Source organism: Chiroxiphia lanceolata, chromosome 2 (assembly GCF_009829145.1).
Source record: "Chiroxiphia lanceolata isolate bChiLan1 chromosome 2, bChiLan1.pri, whole genome shotgun sequence".
NCBI lineage: Eukaryota > Metazoa > Chordata > Aves > Passeriformes > Pipridae > Chiroxiphia > Chiroxiphia lanceolata.
The window spans coordinates 37,197,844-37,224,966 of record NC_045638.1 but is presented as its reverse complement, the minus strand read 5'-3'; the positions used below and the strand labels follow the sequence as shown (position 1 = coordinate 37,224,966).

Here is a 27,123-nt window from a genome sequence, read left to right as displayed (position 1 = left end):
CACCATGAAAGAAGAGAATACCACAATTTTAGCACCGAAACCCAGAGCTCTGTCACTGGAGAAGAGACCTGAAAGTTGATAGAAAGCTGGAACCAGCACAGTAAGCCAGTCATGGAGAATCTCTGCGTAGTCAGTCACACACTATTTCTGCCCAAGAGTCCAAATCCAGCAGGAAGAATGCCAGCTCCAGCCCCAGAGCTCTTTGGGATCCATATTTTTAATGCAAGTCCTGATATATTACCTGGTTTCTACCTGAGTTTCTTACATAACTACATGGCTCTGAGATGAAAACTGGCTCCTACCTTTCTGCTTTAAAAAAACAGCAGATGAAAGTAGAATACAGTTGAATACATAAATACACCCAGAGTGCATTTTCAGGATCCTTTCTATGGCATTCTTTCCTGCAAAATGAGCGTTCTTTTGAAGAAGCGCTGAACTAGCAAAAAAATAGTAGCTGCAGGCTTGAAAGCTACAAGGCCAACAGCAGCACAACCACCCAACCAGGTAAACAGTTTTCCCACAACAAGAGTATGATATAGATTTGATGGGAAGGGGTAAATGCATGAGTAGGAATAAAAAGTTTCTTGGCTAATATGGCTCTCTTCAATTAAGAAAATGTGTATTTGATTGTTCAACGGGAGAAGCTTCATGAGACATTTTTTTCTCAAAAACACCAATTACAGTTTTTGCTGTTCTAATTTTTATGATTTAGTAGAAACTGTCAAACTGCTCAGCAAGACACAAAACCCAGATGGAACATACCCTTTGCCCTAAAAACCTTGAAATCTAAAAGAAACAAGCAATTCTGTTCAGACTCATGATGTACTAGATCCCCACCAAAAGGCATTAAGGTCAAACATTACAGTTCCTTGTTTGTTTTTAGAACAGCATTTAGTGGATTGGTTAACACTGTAAAGCAGTTACTCTATCACTTATGTGATTTGTACTTCATATACACAGTATACAATGAAGGTATAAAACACATCAGACAGAAACATGTAGTTAGCAACAAAATCCCTCATTCATTTTAACAGTATGACCACAGTAAGGTTTCATTTCCCAGCTTCCAGCCTTTACGTCTATACTGTTTTTAAGTTATGTTTTACAAATACAGAAACACAAACACTACTAAAATAAAATTGTAATAAATGTACACAAAAAGAATAATTTTCCAGTTATTGGGATTTTCTTTTCCTCTAATCTTTCCCCTCACAGACTATTTTTGAAATTAATTGGGTTTGGGGGTTTTTTAGATTATTTTAGCCCAAAATAAATATCTTCATATTTTTTAATAATTTCTGCATATATTTCACAGTAAGTCCTGAAAATATGTCATTTTAATAGACACACTGAACATCTAACTACCAGCAGAAATCAAACCTGTGCAATCCATAAACACACAATTTCAGTTAATGCAAACATAGCAAAAACTATGGGCTAAGTATGTGTAACTTAGCCCATATCATGTAAGCTCAAGGACGCTAAACTCGCTTACATGATAAGGCAAGCTTGACGTTTCCTTTGATCCATAAGAGATGAGTTGTAAAAGGCACTTCTGTTCACTTCTGTTCCCTTGCTCAGGAATGAAGAATTCTTTTGCTGCATTATGCATAACATCATTACTAACAAGGTACAAGTCAAGAGCAAGTGGTTCAGATATCCTACCAGCATACTAAAATAGCAGTAGGACTATAAAATTATTTAGGTACTATATTACACAGCTTTTCTTTAAATACCACTTATGCCATCACATTTGCCAGGAATCTTTCTTTTTAAGTGTTCTAAATGTAAAGTTTCTGCTATCTATTCCCTGGAGGCAACTTCAACTAGAATAGGCAGGTTGGTAGAGCAGATGACTATCTGTTCCTTACAAACTATGTCTGATATACTGTGTAGTGATAAAAAGCTCCTTATCAGTTTGGATTCCAACCTAAAGGCAACTGCAGTCCAGATCTTACAGTGAAAGATAATGTGATGTAATTAAAGCTCACGACCTGCAGATACAGCATGCCAAACATCACTTGCTTTAGTCAGGACTGGAAATTTTGGCTGTAAATTTACTGTGAAGATTTTTCTAATCTATAAGAAGAAGAAATAGTCTTTAGGCCTTTCTCTTTCCCTTTAACATTCAGACACTCTCTCTCTCTCCCTCCTCTTTTCTCAGATACACTAGCGAGACACATTTAAAACACTTCATGTACACAGTCTATATATAACAGTTGTGTTTTTTGCATCCACTTGCAAACTTTCCCAAATTTATTCTAGGCACTCTAAGAATGACAGTTCAAACATTCAGTAGAGATTTACTCAATTTTAGCAATAAAATTTTAAATCCAATTTCCACTTAGCATGCCAAAGCCTCACACAATTTTTATGTGCAATTGAACTGGATGAACTGGTAAATTAAACTGTGATTGGGGATGTTCTCAAACAGAGAGACGCAGTTGCCTCTGAGTGTATGTGAGGTAGCATTATAGTTCAGATCAGGATGCACTACTGAAGCAAATCTCCCAGTAGTTCTCACTTCCTGCACTTTGGTTCACATCATGTTTGGAATGTGCAAAATGAATTCCTTTCAGATAAAAATAAACCTGGAGGAGCAGTCTCAGAGGGCATCTAATGCACTTTGACTGCTAATGGACATTCTGTCTGCGGGAGCAGGCTAGAGCTAGGAAACAGTAAAACTCTCTGAAATACAAAGACTTTGAATGTCAGTGTGGATGTGATCCTCAACACCAGATGTTTTCTGCCATGGATCTGTTCTTATTGGGCCTTTTTCCTAATCTAGGCAATCCCTAAATTGTCAAACTATTTCCTGGCACACTTGTGGCACACATGCCATCAGCACTCTTACAAAAAAATCCCAAACCAGCTTGGGAGTATAAATATTCCCAGGATCATTTCCAACAGGCACTTTTTCACACAGCCATCTAGTTACAGAGAATGATGGAATTTATTAGCAGGAACATGTTTTGTTTTCTGGTCCAGCAGCAGAGCCTGGGAACATTTTCAGGCACTTCTATTAGTTGGTATAGTGGTCTCCCACCTACAATGATTGTCACACATGCAGAGACCAAAGAATGGACACTTTTCTCTCCACCTTCTTTCTCAGATCTTCCAGGCAAGGGTGAGGATGGCTGCTGCAATAAAGACAAAAAGGAGCCATGATTATAGCACCTCATGTCATAATCAGCTATTTTTTCTGTGTTTCTAGTATTCTATCTCGAATTCACACCGTCTGACAACCTTAGAACTGTTAGTCGCTCTATTAGCTTCTGTGACAGAGGTCACAGTCCATCCAAATATTTTGACTTGACCAAATAGAATGTGATACAGAATCACAGAATGAAAAATGCAACCAAATTGCCATATTCAAGAGCTCAGGGATTTTTAAATGGGACTTGACATTACCTGTGCCCTCAGAGTCCTGTATGGACTCAACATCCAGCCCATGCATCAGAAACAGCACTGAGTTTTCAGTACACAGTTTTGCAAGAATAGCAAACATCTACTCAGGTTCAATGATCCTTCCATTGCAGTCAGAAGCTTCCTATTTGCATAGGACTTCTTTGAAAGGTCTGAGCTACATGTCTGTTAACACCCAGTGAAAACCTCTCCAGCTGGTAAAACTCACCTATACCCATACTTTAAACTATCTCCACACTGTCAAGGTTTGCCCTCATTATGCCTCTCTTAGTGCCATCATGTGCCACATCCAACCCACAGTCCTTTACAGTGCCCTATTTAGCACTTCCTCAGCCTTCAGCCCAAAAGTGGAAAGCCTGCCCCATCTCAGCCTCACCACACACCCCTGCATCTCCCACAACAGTCTGGTGCCACCCACCCTGCTGTCACTGCAGTAGTGTGCTCTCCATGCCTTTGGGCTAAGTATCTCAGACATGGTGCCTTTGAGGTGACACTGCAGACCTCCTTGTTTTAACAGACATTTGAGATGGACAGAAAGAAGAATGGTGTAGAGAGCTGGGGCATATCCTGCTATTTATTTTTGTAGCTTTAAATAACTAACAGAGTTCTTAAATCATGGGGTAAGACTTGATATGCTTTTTGAATCACATAAATAAATTTTGTCAGCCTGATTTAGGGGGACACACTTAGGGGGACACTCCCACGCCTGAGGGACTTGGGAGCACACATCCCACTGACTTAATTAACAAAGTACATTAAGAAAATACTGAAGGTGTTTCCAAATATTTAAACCCAGGTTGAAACATAGCTGGTTTTCATTCCATTATACACCTGACATTTGTTCATGCTGTGAAAGATAATGTCATCATTTAACTATCTGCTAGCTGTTTTTATAACTCTCTTAATAAATTATCTAGCCCCATCTCTTTCCTTTATCTGTACTACCAGTTATCAAGAATAGATTGTAATAGGGTCAGCTTATTTTTGGTATAAAGTACTTGATTTAATAGTAGTAGTTATTTAATAATTAGTAATTATTTTCTCTATGTCCTGGCTGCTTCTTATCTTTACATTTTGATGCTGCTACAGGGAAGAGAAGCATCATATTTAGACTGTGGGAACCTTTATATTTATACAGTCAGAAGAATCTGGCCCCTAAGCAGACCTTTTTTATTCAGCCCCTAACTGTTCATGAAGGAATTAATTAAATTTCAAAAGAGAATAGGAAAACAAACTGGTTTCTTTAGAGAAGTAAACAATACAATTACAAGAACTCTATTTCAAGCTAGACGTAAAAAGCAATCACCTAGAATAATAAAAATCATAGTCCAGATGACAGGAAACAATAGACTCCATATTGTGTATATATTCACTTCTATGAATATAGAAGCCTTCTATAGACTGACCAGAGTACATGACATGAAGCTGGAATTTAGTCTGAAAGTTGTCACACCTGACTTCAAAGTTATTACTATCTGTGTAATCTACTTAAGTAGTGCAACAGAATTATGCAAAGCTATGTAACAGACTAAGCAAAGGAGAATAGTGAGACCAGCTCTCATGTTACTTATACACTTAGGTAGAAACACAGGTCCCCCTGGGATCTGCATATTATCATGGGACACCGCCAGATTCCTCCAGAGAGCAATTCAGAGCAGAAGCCAATAAAACCAAACTATGTCAAGCTACAAAAACAGGGAGCATTTCTCACTTTCCAGGAGGCCCAGATACATTTGTCTCGGGAAGGGGGGGCGGGGGGGAGAAGAGGAGGGAGCATGGGGGCCAGGAATGGGGGAAAGGAAAGAGGGATGCTGTTCTCCCTCCCCTTCCTGTGCAGCAGAACCCAAGGTGCTTTGTGCTGGCCTCTGGTGAAGGCTCAACCTTCCTGCTGGCTCTGTAGGAGAGAGAACTCGCAGAGCCCCTGCTTCAGCTTTCATAGAAGACACACAGGTTTATGTGAGGGGTTCAAAGCCAGCAAAACCAGCACAGTGCAGCATCTCTCAGAGCATCTGTGTGGCCATATAGACCCTCTACCTGCCTCCTCATACCCTAGCCAGGCCCAAAGCAGGCATGGAGTTACACCAAGAGAAGAGACGAACTGTCAAGTGATGCCACTTGGTCCAGGCCTGCTGCACAGTACGGTTACACACCTGTGCTTTGTTTGCTGTTGTAGCCAAGCTTAGCAGGACATAGGAATATCCTAGACGTATTGTTTCTGTTTTCTGGATCCAAGGATGTACTGTGTCCTGAGTTTTCCTACAGAACTCTGCCATGGGAAATGAGGAAGAAACTTTATCTTACTACGTGACGTAGAGCATATACAGCTATTTTGCATCTCATCTTAAAAAACTGTGTTTGTTTGCTTCTTCTGCCCTTCTCTTCCCAAGGTTCAATCATTCCACTCTGTCAAAACTCCCCTAAGTACAGCTCAGTTATATTCTCATTGTAGACTGCAGGATTGCAAAGAGGCTGAAAAGGAGGCTTTGCTGCATCCAGACCTGCCTGAAACTCAGCAATTTCCATCCTCAGATTTTTATCAGTGTCCTTGGATTTAGTTTCTAGGGGGTTGTCTCTCATGAAACTCAGTTTGAACTCCAGGCTTAAATAAACCAAAATAACTCCAAGTGTAACACAGTAAGAAAAAAAGCTGAACCTCAGCATATTAGATACATGTAACTATAAATCAGTCAATATTCACTCAAAATTAACCATAAGTTTACCTGAAAGGTTCACAACTTTAGCTAACCTTTTGATAAATTTGGCTGAGCTTTCAGAATGTGTGGGTGCAAGTTTTAGAATACAAGCTTTCAGAGCTCAAGTCATCACCTGCACTCTGCACTCTGTACATGCATTACAAAGCAAGCCCTGGTTCTGGTCTCTTCTATAATGAGATAAGTCAGATACCCCAGCCACTTGGACTTGAATTACATCTCTGGAAAAACATCCTGTTCAGAGTATTTATATGCTCTTCTTAAAAGAATGACTTGAATTTACAGAGAAATTCAAGCTTACTAGGTAGATCATAATTCTCAGAAATTCAAGCTTACTTGGTAGATCATAATTCTCAGAAGCAGAGTGAAAATTGACTGGCTTTTTTTGTATAAATATGCCAACTCCAGGAAAAGGAAATAGAAAGTTTTAAAACTAAAACCTTCATCACAGATTTAATTTGATAGCAAATACTGTTAGATACAAAGTACACTCTCTAAAAGCATGACGATTTCAGTTAAGTCCTTACTTTAACTTTCATGTTCATTTTTCTAGAGAAAATTGTTTCATTTTTAGAGTGAACTTTCTTTTGTAGCTGCTTTTATGCCTGCAGCTTTGTGTAATCTGGAGTTCCACTTATTGAAGGCGGATGTTCTCTCAAGATTGGTCTCTCTCAGTTCCACACAACACCCACTTGACATTTGCTGAGGACAAGAAATAAGGCAAAGGATAAAATACGGTTAAAAGTCAAAAGCTATAAATACTTTCAGCCTTTGAAATATTCAGCATCTTAATATGGTTACATACAAAGTTCAAGCAAAAACCACTCAAGGCTCATTTTTTTATGTTGCGCCTAGTTTGTGCTTTGAACTAATATAACATTCAGCATTTGATTTGCTGATCGCTTGATGTATTTATGAATAGAGTTCAACACTGAAAAGTGAAATCAGATTAATGCCTGTGCACTAATATTAGGATTCTCACATCACTCGTAGCAGTTTATCACATTGCTTAAAAAAACACTGTTATAAATCTTTTATTTTTCTCACAAACTGAGATGGCTGTTAACCATTTGTCAACGCTCAGATCTACAAATATAGTCAAATATCCTTTTCTTAATTAGTTTTCTAATTCCTGCTAAAATCAAAGGCACTTAGACAACTTTAATTTTTAGGTACCTTGATGTCTTTCTGAGTGCAAATTCTCAGCTACTGCATAAAGATAAGAAGAAAAATAGTGAGGTTGCCAGAGTCAACCATGGAGGGCGAACCAAGGCTAAATGCAAGAAAGTCATGGAGCACTGACGCATTGGATTACATTATAACTGTTTGCATAACACTAACGTTCCCCTTGCACATACACACACGATATACAAAAAGCATGTGAAAGGTGGCCAACAGTACCTATTTAACCCAGGTTCCAATTTGATATCAATTTACCCTGCACCCACAGCGAAAGTGTCTTATAGAAAGAGGCTAGACCACAGATGTTTGAAGGTGGAGCTCCTACACAGGGCAAATAACCAGGGAAATTCTCTTGGGCCCTAAGGGGAGAAAAGAATAGTGCTCATTTAAATTAGGTAGAGGTGTAAGTCATTCAGCAGGTGGGTGTGAAGAGGGAGTGGCTCATGCCTAGATCTTTGCCTAAGAACCCAGCTGTCTATTGACAGCACACTGCAAAGGTATTTAGGTGCCTACCACTCCTTTCAAGAAATTCAGCTTAGAGTCTATACTGTATCTTAGGTACCTACCTGAACTTTTGGAGTCATGGTTGGCTTTCAAAATATAGTTTCTATTCTCTTTATTCTGCTGGGAAAAAGAAATACCTTTTGTCCCTATATGTTGTCGGAATTCATTCATGAATTTTGGTACAATGCTGTGAAAAATGGTGGGCATTATTTGGGGGGTAAATAGAGGCATTATATTCTTTGTGGTGTTAAGTAAGTTGTGTAACTTTGCTGGACCTGTGCCAGAGCTGAGCTCCAGTAGTTTATGAAGGAGCTCTGTTAGTTCTTGTAATGATAAATCAGGCTAAATGAAGGAAACATTCCTGTTTCTGGCATGTAAGTTCCAACACCGGCTGCAATAAAATGAAATCAACTCCCTCTGTGCAGATTCACCTTTGATGGTATCCAAAAAAATACTTTTTGTCAGCTACTGTACATGTCTTTTCACTGGCTAAAGGTCTCTCAAAGATTCCTGGAATGTCTGGTCATGAAGTGACAGACCAAAGCTACTTGATCCCTCCATTTTCCTGTTTAGGATTGTACATGCCATTTTTAATACCAGTAGTGATAAAATCTTACTTTCAGTTAAGCTGTGGTCATTGTACTCAAGAGTTAAGCATTTAACCACACAGTTTGTCTGGAGTGTTTGACAGCAACATTGTTCTCGGGAAGATTTTTGACAGCGATATTTTAGCCATCATGTTTATAATGAAATCAGGCAAGTGTCTCCCACTGAAAGCTGTGCTAGGGAAAAAAGCACAAATTAGGATGGAGAAGGTGAAAGGAAATACTCATCCAGTGGATGGTTGAGCAGCATAGACCCAGAAGGCTGAATCCCTAAGCAGCTGTTTTAGGAAGCAGAAAATTCCTGGGTTTACTAATAGTGACTCAGTTCTAGTTCCTGTAAGTATGGAGAGCCCTCCTTCAATTAGTCTGTCAGAGCTGTAAATTCAATAGCATGCTCACAGCAGGTCAAATTGACATAATGTTAAAGCACAGGTTGCTCTACTGTGCTAAGACTCCCAGTGCTACTGACACTTGCTGAGACGACTTGGTGCTTGCATACCAGCTAGTGACACATTTTTAGAATAAGTCTCCAATATAAAGGGCTTTTATAAGGGAGGGGGAAAAAGCTAATTAGTTACCTCAGCAGAGCAGTAGGAGGAATAGAATTCACTGTTTCTGCGAGACCACAAAAGTGCCTGAAAGGCTTTTTTTTGTTTGTTTGTTTTTAATATATCTATATTGAAGCAATTTTTTCTCAGTCTGGGTATGTGCAGTCTAAACCATTTTCTCCATGTAATAATTTTGCTTCGCTGAGAGGCAGGATCACCTGGGGAGGGGTAAAGGACTGCAGAAAAGCTAAGTTATTTTCTATGTCCAGTTTTTTCACTTAAAAGCTTGACAGTACCTCTTTTCATCAAACTTTGTTTATTTATTTGCTTTTGATTTTAAAGGCTTTCTAACAAATTTGGACAGAAAAGCGAAAACAGCAAGGGTTTGATAATTGCAATCTTTTGCAATCAAATTTATGACATTTTATAAATATAGATGCATGGATTAAAATTCCTAGACAATGGAATATTTTTATTGGCCAACATCCTAGGCTGCATACCTGGTATGCTGAGGTATAATCAAGCATTGGGTAGGGTTTTATGTGTGAAAGCAATGCTTGACTGGATTTAAATGGTTTTGACTGGAGTCGATATGATGCATAGTTGGACATAATGTTCATAATTGCCTATTTTTCTTGGCAAACAACAAGGTGCTTGATGACTGCTTTCTGAAATGTTCACATCTATTTCTTTGTGAAGTGTACCACAATTTAACAGCAATTCTAAACAAGCTTGTGTTGTAGTCCTCTGAGAGAATGCATTCCTTATTGGCTTAATTTCCTCATTAGAGCAGAACTGCATATCTCCTATATCAATGTGGAATCTGGTTTGAATGACAATTCCCGCAAACACCTTTGCTCTTTCTGTTGTACTCTTCTTTTTCCTACACACATCCCAATAACCATCAGCAAAATTCAGCCAAATCTGTGAGCAGTCTCACATGTGTTCCTCAGACAGACTATTTTATCTTTTTTCATTAGTGTTTGACACAATCCAGAAGAGGTGTTTAGAGATAGGCATCACAGAGCTATAATGACTCCAGCCAACTTGACATAAACGTGCACATACACACATTTTTACTCCTCAAGACATAGCTCTGCCTCAGAAAGGCATATGTTCACTACCTTACTTGCAAAATGTCTTCCTGGGTTTAATGCATGAAAATTTTCCAGACAGGAATTAACAGGAGAACAGCCCTAGTCCTCTTCAAGCAAGACTCCTAGCATTGCCATAACCCTAAAAAAGCACTTAGAGGCCCTTTACAAATGTTGAGGCATTCAGGAAGTCTTGCCTGTTCTATTTTATTTTGGGTTTCCTTCAGAATGATCTGAGGTCTTTATTGTGTTTATCCACATTTGTTTCCTGGGATATATCTCACAATGCTCTGATGATTCCTCAGTCATGTAAATCTGCCACCTGTAAGACTGTACAGTGACTGCAATCAGGATACATGCTCAGTTTTTTTTCCCAATCCTCTCTGATAGCAACTGACAGCAATATTTGCTCAATCTCTCTTTTAAATGCACTCTATTTAACTTACATGGATGTGCTGTAGGATGTTACTCCATGCCAGCCTATTTTCTTGATACCTTGCTCCAACTTCTTCTCCCAGGACTGAAAAAACAGCTTAGCAATTGCCCCACCCAAATCAGTACAATTCACACATTTTCCCGTGAGTTTGGACAAACCACAGGTTTTTCCAGAAGAGACAGAACATTGAGTTGGCTTGTGCACACAGTTGTCTCAGTCGATCTTTGGTGTAAATACAAGAGCCCTAATTGACACAGATGGCAGAAAGGCTTCAACACCGGAAGAAATTGCTCATGTGCAAAGTCACTTGAAGAGGTGGAAAAGTTCCATACAAGATTTGGTGGGATCTTGGTACTGAATAATCAGATGTTACACATCTATTATGCTTCTCATAATACGTGGGCAGAAACTCAACACCTCTCCCCACCTTCATAACTTAAAAGTTGCCACTTCCAGGGCAGTGTGGCAGAGGGATTTGATAATTCTCTCATGTTTTATACGAGAGAGGTTATTTGGACAGCTGACATGTAAGACTGCCCCTTGAGCAGCAATAAAGAACATACCCATCTAGAAAACCAAATCTCTTGTCTTATGATAGAGCATGAGCAGTCACACAGTCTCTCCCTTAGAGAGCCAATCAGAGGAAGAAAACAGTTCCTCAAAAACAAAGAAGTCATTAAAGTCCTAGTGCTCTAATGTGAAAACCTCCTGAAGACTCTGCCTTAATGCAGAGGAACAAAGTAGGCTGTGAATTTACATCATAAAAAGCCTCAGTCTAAAATGTTGGAGGAGACACCATTAGGCTCCTGAAAAGATGGCAGTCAAAAGCAAAGAGTTTTTCCTGGACCATCAACTGCCTGTGAAGAGTCAGGAGGCATGGCTGGCTGGGGAGGGTGAGCCATAGATTGAGTGTCCTTCTGTGTTTCCCAACAAACTTACTTCCACACAGCCAAAAATAATGAGCTAGCAGATGGAAATGTTTTTTTTCATCTCCACAGTATTCCTCTTTTTAGGCCAACCGTAGAGCAAGAGGAAAGTCCCTGTTGTGGGGGAGGAACTGTTTCTTCACCTAGCTGTGTGCTGGTGCCCCAGATATCATCCAGAATATTTAGAGCGTGTGTTTTGCTTTGATAGAGTTACTGCATTTGTGATACATTCTCCAATAGAGCTGGAGATAAGGAAAGAGTTCCTAAAACCACCTAGTAATGTAATTTCTAATCATATAGACAGAGAAACTTCATGAAACTTACTTATGGTAAAGTCGACATTCAGACTCTAATCTAATATTCAGCAAATTTACCTTTAAAAGACACAGACTTCACAGTCCACTGAGACCACTCCAGCAGACTCTACAAGCAATAACAGACATTCCCTCACTCATTTGGCAGATTTTTAGTGTGAGAGAAAAGAAGTTGGAGCATGTTGGTTCTCTTTGACTGTTGTAAGGCTCAGGATTTGCTGATGGTTTAAAACCTGCCTTCTTAAAAAGGACTAAGAGACTATGCAGATACACTTGTTGCAGTCTGGTAAAGACAGTAGCAAATCACATGGTTCTAAGCTAAATAAGAGTGTTTGCATGAGTTTAGCATTGATTCAAGTGAATTAGTTTACTGAAAAGGTAAAGATTTGCATAAAGATGGGGTTTCACCTTTCCTGCTCCCAAACAGCTGCGCTTAGTTCTGCTTTATGTGAAAAGGGCAAAGAAGGAGAAGGGGAGAAATATCTTTGAGATAATCTCACTGGAAAGAGAGAAAACTAATGCATGCTCTTCCTATTTCAGCTGCTCTCCACCCCAGGAGTAATAGTTTGAAGTGAGCTTTTATATAAACAATAAACAAGTTATTCCTGGAGAATTTCCTTTGAGCTAGGACTGTGTGTAAGGGATTGGCTTTGTAAGTGCTGTCAAAGTATCTACCTTTTAAAATTAGACTTTGTATCTCAGGTTCATTAAGACAGCCTTGAGCAAGAGTCTTTTATTCAACCTTTCTTTAAAAGTATGAAGTGTAAATTTGATGAGTAAAAATAACTTGAGTGAGGAATGTCTAAAAAAATGGAGGAATTAACCACAGTGATATTTATGCAGCCTAGGAATGGATTTCAATATGCTTCTTTAACGCCTTTCTTCCTGTTGAAATCTCTCCTTCCTGTTTGCATACTCTGTTCAAAAGATTAAAATTAATTCTTCAAAATGGGAAAAGGATAAAATGGAATCTCTAGTGCTGGTACACATCTCTTGTGGATCTTTTTGCAATTTGTTATGCCAATTTTTCTGCACAGAGAAGACAAACCTACCATTTGTACAGAGTTTGAGATAAGCATTTGGTAGGATTTTATTTTCTTCTCCATTCTTCAAGGTAGTTTGAAATCAATCACTTGGACAAGATGCAAATTATTAATCTTGGGTCAGGCTTGTCACAAATATTAACGTTGCAGCATATATGTGTGTGGTAATAGCAAATCACACTGTTCCTGAGAGCAATTAATAATGATATAAGCCAAGGTTTTCTGTGGATAGTTATGAGCAAGTATTATCTGTATACAATTCAACAGAAACCCCAGGGAAAAAAATATAAAGCGCATAAGCCTTAAAGCAGCAAAAGCAGAATAAATAACTCAGAGAATTTCTTGAAGCATTAGTAACTTGACAGCATCTACTCATTCACAACAAAGCCAGGGCAAGCTCAATGTTTTCTGCTGCTGCAGTAAATAAAAAGTGGATGCTCAATCTCAATTCTTAAGAACAAATGACAACCCTTTAGAAAGTGCTGTAGTTCTAAAATGTCCAAAAAAAAATGAAAGTGATTTTCAAATCACATTGCATAGTGTTCTCTTTTAAGGGAACATGATCTCTGGTGCCTTTAATAAAAGCTGTGTAACAATTCTTTAATTCCCTCTGATTTCACCCTGGAAATGACTGCTCTACTTCATTCATCTGCCATTACTTCTAACCACAAACATATTAAGTTATAAAAGGGGACAAATCAAGCTGACAAATCATTTTAAACATTTCTGGAAGGTGAAAAAAAATAAATGGAGGGGAAAATGTTCAGCTTTGAAGTATCTACCTCATTTTTTTTATATCTTAATTTTAAAGGCTATACAACAATACTACTTTTCACGAAATGACACTCACTTTTTGAGTGACCTTACAGTAAACAACCAAGCTATTACTATAAGAGCAATTGTTCAAAATGACAGAATCAGGCTCCAACACTTCTGCAACTGCCTTTAATTTCTCTTTCAGACAAACTAGTATTTCATATAACTAGCATTTTGATATTTGTCTTTTGTGTTGTTTACCTTCTTAATTAAAGAGTAGAATATATTGGCATTCTAGAGCCAAAGAAACACTTCTTAAATTAATCACCCTATTTAATAAAATGTCCCTTTGCAAACACTGTTTTTCTTGATAAGTGCATGCACAAATAAAAGAATGGAAAATAGTAATTGTTTCGTTGAGATGTAAGGGCACACAAAGTCGTTAGCACTAAATAACCTGGTCATCAGCCCAACTAATCTGCTGCGGTTTGTTTTCACAGCTTTGCTCTAAACATCAGTGCTGATGGTCTGACACTCCCTGCAGAGCCTGAAAGCGAATGGTAAGTCAAGATACCAGCCACACAATGCTTCACCTGCGATGCTAGAGATTTGGAGGAGGGAGAATAACAGTTTGTAAAAACACTCATGTCTAACTTCATTAGATCTTTTTCTTTTCTCTTTCTCTTTCTTTTCTTTTCTTTTCTTTTCTTTTCTTTTCTTTTCTTTTCTTTTCTTTTCTTTTCTTTTCTTTTCTTTTCTTTTCTTTTCTTTTTTCTTTTTTGTTTTTCTTTCTTTCTTTCTTTCTTCCTTCCTTCCCTCCTTCCTTCCTTTCTTTTTTCATTCTGTAAACTTCCTGTAAAAGCTGCCAAATATATTGCAAGGTCATTTAATGAAGTGGAATGCTTTTTCTTTCTTTGTTTCTAATTTTAAATCAATCCTGATTTTTTTATTTATTATTATTTTAATTTCAAATCTGCAATGTTAATGTGACAGATGAAGAGAATCCAATTGCTCTCGAGGGGACCACACACCACAGAAGATTCCTAAAGGGCCTATGTTACCTATTCCAAAACCTGCTCATGCAACACTTCCACTCCAGGACAATCGCATGATCTCAAATCAGTCTCGACTCCAGTGAGACCAAGTTCATTTTCTGAGCCACATGATGCAAGAATGAACTCTGCAGAACTCTACCGCAGAGCTGATCCTGCCTTTGTCCTTGTTTTGCTGCTTGGTGAGATAAAAGCAGCCAAATTGCCTGAGTTAGATTTTTCAATCTGTTCAAAGCAAAAGATTACCTGATAAGAGCTTCCTACATAATTATGCTTTGAGACCTGATCTGTCTGATTCTGAGTGTTTCCCGCTAAGGTCCATCATCTTCCCAGTCAAAGCACCACTGCATACTCAAACACTGTGCTACTACTGAGGTCAAATGGGGCTTTTACCACTGTATGGCTGGTTTAGATGGTCTCTTACTCAACATGTGACCTGTTATGAGTTATAATGGCAGACCTAATTGTGCCTATTCTTTGCCTATAATATCCTAAAAACAGCTGTAAAGGGGCAGGGAAAAAAAACATCCACCTTTTGTGGTATCATATTCAACTGGCCAACAGCAGGTGCCTAGAGAACAGGACTAGAATATAGTTACAGTTCCCTTATTGACTTTCTCCCCCTCCATAAACTTGCAAAAGACAGCCTTTCTGAGACAATTCACAACTTCATGTGGAATACTATGGGTAATTTTCTCCACATGCTTAATCACTTTTCTGAACCCAGATAATCTTTCAATATCCACAATAACTTCAGGTGCAGAGTTCCACAGCTTGTCTACCATGGAGGAAATCTCTCTTTTTGTTCATTTTCAGCATAACCCCTGCCAGGTTCATTTGTTTCCTCCTAGTTCTTGTATTAGTATAAACAGAAAATAATTGTTTTCCAAGACAAGTTTTCTGTGCAAACGATTTTTTCCAGAAATCATTCATATTCCACTAAAACAATTTCTTTCTCAAACTGAACAGTCCTAGTCTATTGAGTTACCTGTTGTTTTGAGGTCATTCTACACCTTTAATCATTGCTGTCATCCTTCCCTATACCATTTTCAGCTTTATTATATTGGTTTTAACTTGCTACTCAATTGTCCATTCAGTCAGTTCAGTGAGATACTTCTAACAGAGAGGAATTTTTTTTTCTTGTTGTGTTTAATAATTTATGACTCTTAGCAAGCTCCATTTTTCTGTTAGTTGCTCTCTGCCCAGATAATTATGGCTATGTTGAAAGATCCATGATCTAGGAGAGACCCCTAAGGGTTTTCACTTGATACATCTTCCCAAGGAGAAAACCTACATTAATTCTCTACTCTTTACTCTTAATTTTTTTAAGTGGTTTCAAATGACACCTGATGTTCTTTCAGATGCCAAAAAGGTGTCCACTACAATGCTCATCTGTGCTGTATCTAACACCAGTTTTAGATCTAACCCAAATTACAACTGTAGATTCTAGGAGACACATGACCATCCAAGTAATAGGTATTGTAATAGTTGCTTTTGTGCTTTTGTTGCCATAACTTTGTATCTCTAACACAAAGAGTAAAAAAATTAATTATATTATTAAATTCAAGTCAACATGCTGTAACAGTGGTCTATTCATGACTCTGCCACAGATTTGTGATGTGTACCATCACAAAGCTCTCTTGGCTTCAGGTCCCAGTTGTCTGCTCAGTGTTTGACATCCTTTTTAAATGTAAGGTACTTAGGGTATGAGCTGTGTTTTCTTATGACTGTCTCTGACAACCCATACAGTGATTTTTGAGCTGTTGGTAATTCTTAGATGGAGCTCCGAGGTACTACTGCACTAACAAACATAAATAATAATGTGTATCAGAAATGTAGGACTGTGAATGACTTAGCACTGTTCACTGTTCTCCTTCATGATGCTTTCTATCACCAGGATGGAGGTTGATTTCTCTCACAAATGCAGGCACAGCTAGAGACTGGATTAAATTTTTCTGCTGGTTCAGTTAGAAAGGAGTCCTATCATAGCAGTCAGGAAAGCCTATAGATCTAAGTATTCACTTCACTGAGAAATTCACTTCACTGAGAAATGAGAATGGGACATTCAGGTTTCCTGCTTGTTTCCCTTGGAGTGTTATTTAACTCTGGAGGGAAGCCAGAATGATTAGTCAGGAGAATACAGATGCTGCTGCAGTTACTTAACTGTTTACACCTGAAAAGGAGGTGTACCTCCTTCTGTAGCTGCCTCCTTGTGCCAGCCTCATCCCACCAGGACTCTTAGTTCACAGATCTGTATGTAAAGTGCAGAAGACTTCAATTTATTTAGGTATTTATGTCATCAACAACATCTGTATTAACTTATTTATTTAATGGCAGTAGAGTAAGTCCTTAATCAAAGTAAGCATCTAACTATTTGAGATCCAAGCCTGATATCACCAACTAGACTTTACAAAAGACTCACCCAATGTGTCTGGTAAGTGTTGCCTGACTCCCGAAATGAGATGCCTGTTCACTCCACAGAAATGAGATTCTGCTTCACTATCTGAGACTCGGTGGTTGCGTTTTGTAAAGCTATGGATGGAAAAGGAAAGTAAAAGCAAACTAGAGATGTTCAAAGTTACATCTTCAAAGGTACCACTTTGTGTTAAAAAAGATAGGAGGGTTTTTGACAATATGATCACATTTCATTACATCAGATACAGAATTATATTTTTACAGTAAATGTATTAATTTTTAATACTCATGGTTTTTAATTAATGAAAAGGTTTTACTTCTACAAAGCTGAAAAAGTAATGCTTACGAGGAACTGTAATTTTTAAGTTGGTAGAAGATGAACATTTGAACTTTTTTATTGTGAGAATTTCTATATGATCTCCTAAATTTCCTAATACACTGCAGTGAAATATCTGGTTCTCAGATATGTTTTTTGACAGTTTAATAAGAGAGAAGAAGAGATTTCTTGCTACAGTATTTCAGGAATAAGTTCACTCATGCAATGCCTAGAGCAGGGGCAAAAAAAAAAAAAAGGATAATCTGTGTAAAAGAAGATCAGACACCCAGTGCTCATCCTACAACTATTCCCTTTGTGCTGAAGGTATGTAAGTGCTGCTTTAATGAGCTATGGGTAGAGGTGTTAGTTTGAACGAAGTGTTACCACACAGAGGCTGCAAATAATGTGCCATTAGCTGCACTTCCATGAGAGAAGCTGTTTGAAAAATAAATTATAAAAATTATTCCACTGTGAGAGATTCAGCATATGTGATCAAGAGCTGCAAGTTTGACACTACATGCTGAAAGTGAGACTTCAGTAGTAAGAATATTCAATACTTAAGGAATTCTAATGGGTTCTATCTCCCTATTCTATGGAAACAATTATAAATTCGAATATTTATAAATGACACCAAACTGCAGTCTTCAGTGTAATTTTTAGAAAAAATGAAATATCTTAATACTAGAAGTGCTCCTACCCTGCTGTTCAGAGAAAATGGGATAAGAAGTTCCTACAGCGTCAGCTGATTCCTGCTTTGTTGAACAATATTGAAATCAGCTTGATTTTCCATTGATGTTTTGTTTTCCTAATTCCCCCTAAAAGAGTAAGTGCTGACAATGCAAGTGCTGAGCTTATGGATAGAAGGCCTGAATTTATTGAATTGCAAAAAAACTTGGCTTCATACAGAGAATGGTTTGTTTGGGTTTCCTGTATTTTTAGGGTGGGTTTTTTTCTGAATTTTGACTGGAAAATGAGATTATGGATTGAAGATGCTGGGGTCCCTTGAGTGTAATTCTGGCAGCCAGTAACTGAACTTAAATAACCAGGCATGCAGCCTATACAGCCATGATATGTGTCACTATTCAAACAATTTAGATGCTGTTTGGATCTACTTTGCTGTTTCCATAATATTTTATTGAAGAAATTAAGGAACACAGAGCCCATCCATTTCAAACTCTTCTGGTTTAACATAGCTTTTCAGTAAAAATAAGCTTCTCTATTCAAAGAAGTTATGGTGACCAAGGAGGAAAGATAAAATTGGATCTTAGTTGTGTTTTGTTTCCCTGAGAAAGGAAGGGTGGCAGTGATGAAAGACTTGGAGCTGATCTAGGATTTCTCAACAGAATATTTATTTGCCATTATATACTATCATTTCTGAAATCAAAAATAAAAATTCTCAGCACACAAGCAAAACATTTCAATATTAAGGAAATTTAATATATCATTTGACTTAAGGAAATATACACAGACATAGACCATTTCTGAGATTCAGCCTTTTAATCTCAAGCATAAGTAACAAATCTTGTTAGCTATCTGAATCTTTAAGAGGGATGGGTAAAGGCAGAAGTTCCCTTTCCAGCCCTAAAAGTTAATGTGGTGTAAGAACAATTTCCCTCTGCCAAAGGAAAAATCATTGGTTTCATATGTGAAAGTTACAACATTAAATTACACTCACTGAGTACAGTTGTCTAAGATCAGTCCCTAAGTGTCAACCATTATGTAGTCTGTCGCTGAAAAGTAATTTTTCAATCTTTCAATTAAGTGCACTGTATAATTTTATGGCTTCAGTCTGCATGCACTGTTCATGCACAACTGTGTTAAACAATGACAGGAGCAGCCTGGAATGAGAAAGAGACTACAGGGAGGATCCAGTCTGACAATGAAACTGACACAGCAAAGGTAAAAGAGGCTTAACGTCTGACAGACAGCCATGATTTTTAATTATCCATTCTCACTGCTGATTGTTGCAACTCATCTCGCCCCCACACTTCTCCCTTTCTCTACCCTCATCTTCATCGCATGCCTGCTCCCTCCTCTCTTCTTCACATCCTGAAATGCCCTTGGCTCCCTTTCCCTGCCTTTTCTTTGTCCCGTTTAACTGATCTCCACCTACCCAAAACCCTTATCAAACAAAATAAAAATGTTTGGAACTCGCAGGGTGTTTCCTGACAGGCTGTTGCTCATTCCTCCCCTATGACTCAACCTCTCTCATCCCCACTCTCCTCCTGTGTGGTGAGCCCTTCATTTCTGGTATACACCCTCACCTTACATATCTTTTGTATTTTCAGGTGGCAAGCACCTTTAAGGAAAAGACAATCTGCTCCTTCACTGTGCAATCAGACTTTTCCATGCATTAGAGTGTATTCAATACCAATATAAATTACATACATTTTCAAAATTAATGAGAATAGTTAGCCATAGTTAATGGCTAACTATTGAACATAATGAACTTTATGGTATTTTTAACAAATCATTTTAAATGAAGGTACGTACCTATAATGAATGGCAGCGGATCTCAATGTTCTCACATCACACATGTTCAGTAATAACTCTGGAAAATGAACATATCAAATTTTAGCAGATACTCCCTGCCTTTACTCACTAATGGGAATTCTGGTATTCCAGACAGTCATAACTTTGGAAATATGTCAGAAGACAGAAATAAGAATAAATAAATTAAAAAAAAATAATAATAAAAAACCACACCCAAAAAAACCCTGTTCTGTGGGTGGCCACACGCAAAATTTACAAAAATAAAGGGCTCTTAGATGTCTATCTCAGATTTTATCTCAGATTTTTTCTTCAGTTCAACCTGTTTCTGATGTATTCAGCATGTCAAGAAATGAAAAAGAAGAAAAAAGAAGAAAAAAGAAGAGTGAGATAACAAACTCTATAAAATATCTTAAGGACAACCACAGTGATGTTGCAGGAAGGTACTGTGGAAGTATTGCCATACAGGGTCAGATACAGCTAATTGAGTCAGGCACAATGAATACACCATCAAGTATAATGACATCTTCCTCCTAAATGACACAGAAAAGCAGACTCTTTCAGAACACATTATTACACTTTAAAGTAGTCTCCTTTATGATAGTCATTACCAAAATATTTCACACAAGAGATTTATCCTATTAAGAGCCTTTGAAACTAATATAAAATTAATTATATTTTACCTAAGGTTTTTGTATTAGTTCTAATTAATTAAAATATTCTTGGATTGCAATAACTTTGTGCTGTTTAGTTATTCAAACATTTCATTTCTGTTCCATATAGGTAGCTTTCCCTTTATTACATGTACAGGTTGTAAAGTACCAGCTGTGGCCCATCTAACTAATAGTTGTTCATCATATAATGTAATCTTGTATGGAAATATTTCAGATGCTGCATACAATATTTAAAGATCCTCCTGGGTGATAGACACTACCTTACATAATATTCTAATCTTACGGGTGCTTCTCTCCTTCTTCCAGGCTCTGCAAACTTTCTGACATAAAAGCAGGCTTTCAGCATCAAATACTAAGATTTGATTGTTCAAAGAAATGCATTTGAGTTACGCATCTTTGGTCTATTCAAGGCACCTAACTTCACAGACATGTACACTGTGGCATTTTAGTTCATGAGCATGATTCAGTCTCCACTCCCCCCACCCTGCCTCCCTAAGATATCACTGAAAAAAAAGTAGTCACAGGATTTAATCTAAATATTGTGTAATTGGGAACCATATCCAAAGGAGAATATAACAAATGAACTTGATTCTCCTCTGATGTGTTTTTTAGAAGGTGTAGTATGTTCTGTAATTAACAACAAACAGTAGTTATTAAAATCCACATGTTGAGGGGGAAAAGAATCCCAAATATCTTCCATTGTTTTAACCAAAACATTTTCACCTTCATTTTTTATATCAGTCTCTTTTGCATCTCCGAAATTTTTGACAGTTCCATCCTTGAAACATTTAGCTAGAAAAGAAGTGCTTCCTGGTAACATTGTACAAAGTCCTGACATAATTTTAAAAAAAAAATCTGACCTTGTGTGGTGCACTGCACACAAGTATTGTAAACTACCACATAATTAAAAAACAAGGTTTTTTACCTTGTTGCTTTAAAGGAAACAATCAACAGAAGTCTTTAAGTTTACTGGGTCAAAGAGACCAGATTCCTTGCTGGTGTGCAGACTGGCTGTTTTAAGGAGGCTGAATGAATTGGTAATTTCAGTGAAAATAATTTCTAGTGAAGGGGTTTTCTCATTTGGATTTTCTCACCAGAGGACGGAACTATAAATTTTCAAGCAAAGATAAAAACCACTAAGGAAAAGAAGCAGAAGCCTCACAGAGAAAACCAAAACACAGCAAAAGCTTTGAAAAAATCCAACCCAGAAACAAACTCAGATCGCTTTAGGGATATGTAGTTAACACTGAAAAGCACTGTATTTTTTTCTACAGATACTTGTTTAGGGAAATAGCAGTAAGCCACTGTGTTTTTAGGGGAGAACAAACAGCCGCAACTAATGGTTCCCATGGAAGACTCCTGTAGAATGTAAAAGTCTGTGGATAGCTGAGCTCTGGTCCATATGTACAATTTTGTTCAATTAAAATTTGTAACTACGAGAAGAGATGATCCCGTAGGAATACTTATATGTAAGTGGTAAAGACAGAAGAGACTAAAAGGCTACTTGCACAAGGCAGTCATTTAAGACTTCAGAACAGCTTTTTATGAGAGGAACCTCACAAGAAAAAGCCACATTAGAAGCCATGTTCCTGACACTGGTGAGCTAAGATACTGGGACTTAGCAGTAAAATACTTGTTGTTCAGCAGTGACTGGATAAGCTGAATATCTGTTTTAAATGAGATATAGATCTTATCAGTCAACGGTGTTGCTACTGCTGCTGAATTTGGGAAAATTTTTTGGTATGAGTTAAAAGAATTGTGTTTCAAGGAACGGTGACAAAGAAATCAATTAAGCTTGGCATAACTTTTATTATAATTGATGCAGAGCTAAATAAAAAATGCAGCCTCTCACACAGAAAGTCTTTAGCTACGAAGCACTGGAAACTAAGGTGCTACATAAAGTATCACTCCATGAACAGTAGGTAAGATAAGTCTCTGGTTTGATCTAGCACCATTTTTCTTATGAAGCACATCTTTTAACAATGATAAGAGGGAAGTAGCACTAGTCAGTGAAGCCTTGTATCCAGTAAAACTGATTTTTTACTTACCACATCCAACTGTGCATGTCAGACTCTAAATGTATTTCATTTGGCAAAGCACTGAAGCTGTTATACTCTCTCTGAGCCAAATTCTGCCCTTCACTTCAGGCACACAGCTCCGATTGACTTCAATGGAAGTTGTACAGAAGGAGATAGATTGTGTAAATTAGGTATGCCCTTGAGATAGTGAAGGAAGATTCACCGCTGAACCCTGGAGTGGGAGTTCACCAGGTGCCAGTAAAGTCAATCTCAGCAGTCAGTCCTTCCCAACTCATCAGAGCAGTGGTTTGAAAGATCACACACTGCTTGAGAAACAAAAGGACTTTCACAGCTTTGAGGCAGGCTTTCCCTTCAATCATTATCTCAGAAGTCCATCCTCAAAGACTTTTGTTTCTGTACTGTTATCGGTGAAAGGTACTGCTATTTCCTCAAAATTGTTTTACCCAGATCTGTTCAAGGCCCTTTCTTACCTATACTGCCACCAGCTACATATCTAGTTTTCTCCTTGTCCTAGCATCGATTATTCACTTTGAATTTGGATTTCTTTCCCTCCTAGAATCAATTTTTAGTTTTCTCACAGGTTTTTTGTGTCATGCAAAGTTTAACAGACAGGTGCTCTAACTTGGACCTCTCATTTTAACCTCAGTGACAGCAAAGACCTCGAAGCATAGTGGAAATAACAACAGCTCACTGCAGTTCTCCCACACTCACCTCTTTAAGTAAAAAACATGCATCTGTTCTGAAAATCCCAAAAGTCATGGATACCATAGTAGGTGTGCAAAGAAACAAATACCAGAACCAAATCAATAGCACCAATTCCAGTTTACATTTTTATATGCTTTTAGTGCAGAGATAAAAAATTCTCCTCTAGGTCATACTCACAAAAAAATGAAGGTCAAATTCTGCTTTGCTATTCACATCCCAGGTTCTGCTCATCTTGTAGATTAAATACATATGTTCAGCAAGTAGATGAGAAGGCTTCAGCTTAAATTTTATGGATCTATTTAGCATGGCCTTCTAAGGAAAAAAAAAATTTTTTTTGTAAGTATTGTCACATAGAAGGACAAGATGCCCTATGCAGGTATTTGCAGAAAAAGAATTATCTTGTTAAACCAAGGGAAATATGTTGCAGACTTAGACACAGAATGGTTTGTGAAAAAGATAAAGCATAATAAAACAGAGATAAGAGTGTGATGGAAGAAGTAAGTGACTAAATGACTGAAGTATGTTAGGTTTGTAAGTTACCAGACAAAATTGTATCTGTTCTGGTTATTTGTATCAGGTAACAGCAGTTTGTTTGGGGGTTTCTGCCTCCAACCGTCAGACCCTCTGCCGTTGTCTAGGAGGGAAAGGGAGTGAGAGAGGGAAAGGTCAGTTTTCAATTACTGATTTGGTCTCCAAAAAAACTTTAGTCCACCTCTTGCTGTTGTCTGGAAGCACTATACATGTACACTTGGTGACTTCATAATGTTAGTGCCTGGCCTGTTGTATAAAGTGTTCTAAATATATAATCCTAGAAAATATAAAACTTTCTGTAAGCAAAGAGAGAGGTCAGCCTTCTCTTGTTTCTTCTCTGTTTGACAAAAGCAGCCTTGGTGAAGTATTCCAGGATTCAGTCATTTTCTTCATCCAAGAAAAAACTTAGAACTTGAAGCATCTTAATGCTCTGTAAAGTCACAATCTGCCTTGCTGGTGAAATACGGACACATCATCTTTTTCTCCATTTCTACTTGGATTGCTACTAACAAGATCTTTCAAAATATTTGATCATTAATTACAAAGTTCCAGTGAATAGTCTGCTGGTTTCACACATACACATGCAATCTACTACTGACAGTTTTCTAAGTGACTACAGAGATTATTTTTTTCCATTGGATTTGTGAACAAAATTGCTGAGAGGCAGATCTTAATGAATTTGATGTTAGTCCTTTGTTCAAATAAAGACAGAGTCATTTACTATTATATACCCCATACTGCAAATCCCCTACTTATAAATTAGATACATGAAAATCAAATTTTCCTACAAATAACAACTTTTAAAACCTCCTTATCAACACTGAAGGTTCAAAGGAGTGAAGAGATGCCTGCCAGCCCTGTTTGATGAAGCATTTTCTTGAACTATCAGCTATCAAGGATCTCCTCAGTACTCCAAACCCTTCTGACTGCCTTTCAAAATCTTTCAATCCATCTCTCAAAAAAATAAACAAACAAAATCCTTCCTTGATCCTTGCAAATAAGCAAGATGGTTTGGTGGAAGGTTTTTACAGTTTTTTTTAACTCATTTAACAACTTCTAGACACCACAAAAAGCCAGCAAGTCCCTTAAACACACAGGGCTCAGCAAAAAGAGGGAGAGACTCCTGGAATTCAAGCCATTATAAGCCCCTGCATTTCTCAATTTACATTTTATATATACAACAAAAATCTGACCTAAGAAATCACTTTGTCTTCCAATTACCTTTCCAGTTCTCTTTCCCTTTCTACTCTTCTTTGAGTATGTTGTTTATAAGTTAAACAAAAAAAATAAAAGTATGCTCAATGGTAAATATTTTCATTTCACTTGTTTGATCCATTTCTACATAATTTATAGAATAAATGATAGAATAACAAGTTCCTTACCTGTTTTATTTATTTCTACTTAGTATTATAAATGAATACAAACTCTGTACTAAGTAAATATAAATGAATTTTATATAAAATAAGAGGGCAGAATTAGTATTTTATAAATGTCATGGGTAAGAAACTACTCTCCTTTATCTGACAACTGTTAACAAAAATGCAAGAGGTATTTTACATCAGGAAACTTAACAGATAAAAATATTTTCTTTGCAGATTAGGTTATACCAAACCTTAAATATCTGATTAATTAAATGTAACAATTAATCCCAACATCTGCTTTTCACAAATAAATCTTCTTTTATCAATTTTAAAAGCAAGGAAAAAAAACTCCAAGTCTTGCTAAGACTAATTCAGATGAATAACAGAATCAAATACAGACTACATTTAGTAAAAAAGGACATTTTCTATCAAAGATTTTCAGCCACAGAATTATATAATGAGTTAACAGATATTTTCCCTTTATGAATATTACTATTCTTGTCAGGGTTTTTTTGAATACTTTAGTACTTTCCTTCAAAACATTTTTCTTTCCTTACTGATGTGGCTAGATTAAGCATTAGCAAATTTGGTGACCTTTTACATTCAGAAATGCTAGAACACTGTTGAAGCTCACCTGATTCATTGAGGCTTAATTCCTCACTGCCGATGATTACAGTGGGAACCATTCTCTGGTGGGTTAGAGCCAAAGAGACCCAGGGAGGAAATGTTAGTGACAGCCAGGTTAATAAAGGGAGTTTATACTGACATTTTTCTGGGAATGCTAGTTTTTGTTGATTTGGGTTTTTTACTTTATTTTTTTTCATAGCTGGAAAGGGCAGCACTCAGAAAGTAAATTTGGATAGCAGTATTAGCAGCAACTTGTTCATAGAAATTTACTTCTCTAAGGTTTTTTCCATCTCACTGTTACTGATTTTTTTTTTGCTTGCATTGTGCGTACCATATGATTTGTAACATGCAATCACAGTTGAAGTCAAACCCTGAGAGCTGCAATTCAGTTGAAATAACTGGATTCTGTAGTCACTCAGCAATAGTCTTAGAGTCTTCTGTGACTTAGAGAAACTTGATTTCCCTAAAAGAGAGAGACTTCCTAGAGCTCCACTTACAGTAGAAGCATTTGAATATTTAATATTTATTGCAGATCTTAACAGAAATTATACAAAGTTCTTTCCTTTAAATATGAAAGAAACATAAAGGCTGAGTTTGATTTTCCTTTATCAGTTTATTCAATTTGCAAAAAAGATAGACTCAATTAATTTTGCAGTAAAGTAAGAATAACATTGTGATGGAAATGCATTAATCTATTTAATGAAGAATTGTAAAGTCGGCATCACTAGAGAAACAAGAATCATTGATACTTTTAAGTAATATTTGAAGGATTGTATGCTTTGGCTTAGAATTAAAGTGTGTCCTATACAAAAGAGGGACCTACCAGAAGAGTTTGAAACAAAGTTGAATACCTAGAGACAGGCATCTGTACATAGATAAATGCCTGTGTAATGCAGTCCAGCATAAGTTATATCTTGTCCTAATGAAGAAAATAGAACACTTGCATAAAAATTGCCAATAGCTGCACATTCACTGTGCAGGTATGTTCTTCCATGATTCACAGGGGAAATAAGCACATGTGCCTACCATATTTACAGCATATAGTCATAATCAGCCAAACACATGATAAAGATGGAAACAACCTTGTAACAAGCCAGCTTCCTCCTTCTAGTAGTAGGAAGCCTCTGCAAGGCCCAGACAATTAATAGGTCCTGTTCATTTATGACCAGTTAACAGTTAATAGACATCACGTGGCTTCTGTTATAAAATGCAAGGTAAGACCAAAGACAGTGCTCTTGGAAAACTGTGGAAAACAGGAAAAAAAAAGGGAAAACAAACAAACAACAAACAAAAACCCCCACCCTAACACCAATAAAATGTGTTATGGTCTTAAGGGATTAAACCTAGAAGACAGTGTTCCTGTGAAAG

The 27,123-nt window shown here is 37.3% G+C and overlaps 1 long non-coding RNA gene across 1 annotated transcript; it reads right to left on the bottom strand.

The window, feature by feature from the left end:
* Positions 1 to 1,247: 1,247 nt before the first annotated feature.
* LOC116783371 lies at positions 1,248 to 26,265 on the bottom strand. The gene is made up of 5 exons (XR_004355655.1): positions 23,777 to 26,265; positions 23,414 to 23,548; positions 19,822 to 19,879; positions 6,665 to 6,839; positions 1,248 to 3,140 (listed from the first exon to the last, which is right to left on the bottom strand). It is a non-coding gene; the product is annotated as an uncharacterized LOC116783371 (long non-coding RNA).
* Between the last annotated feature and the right edge of the window lie 858 nt (positions 26,266 to 27,123).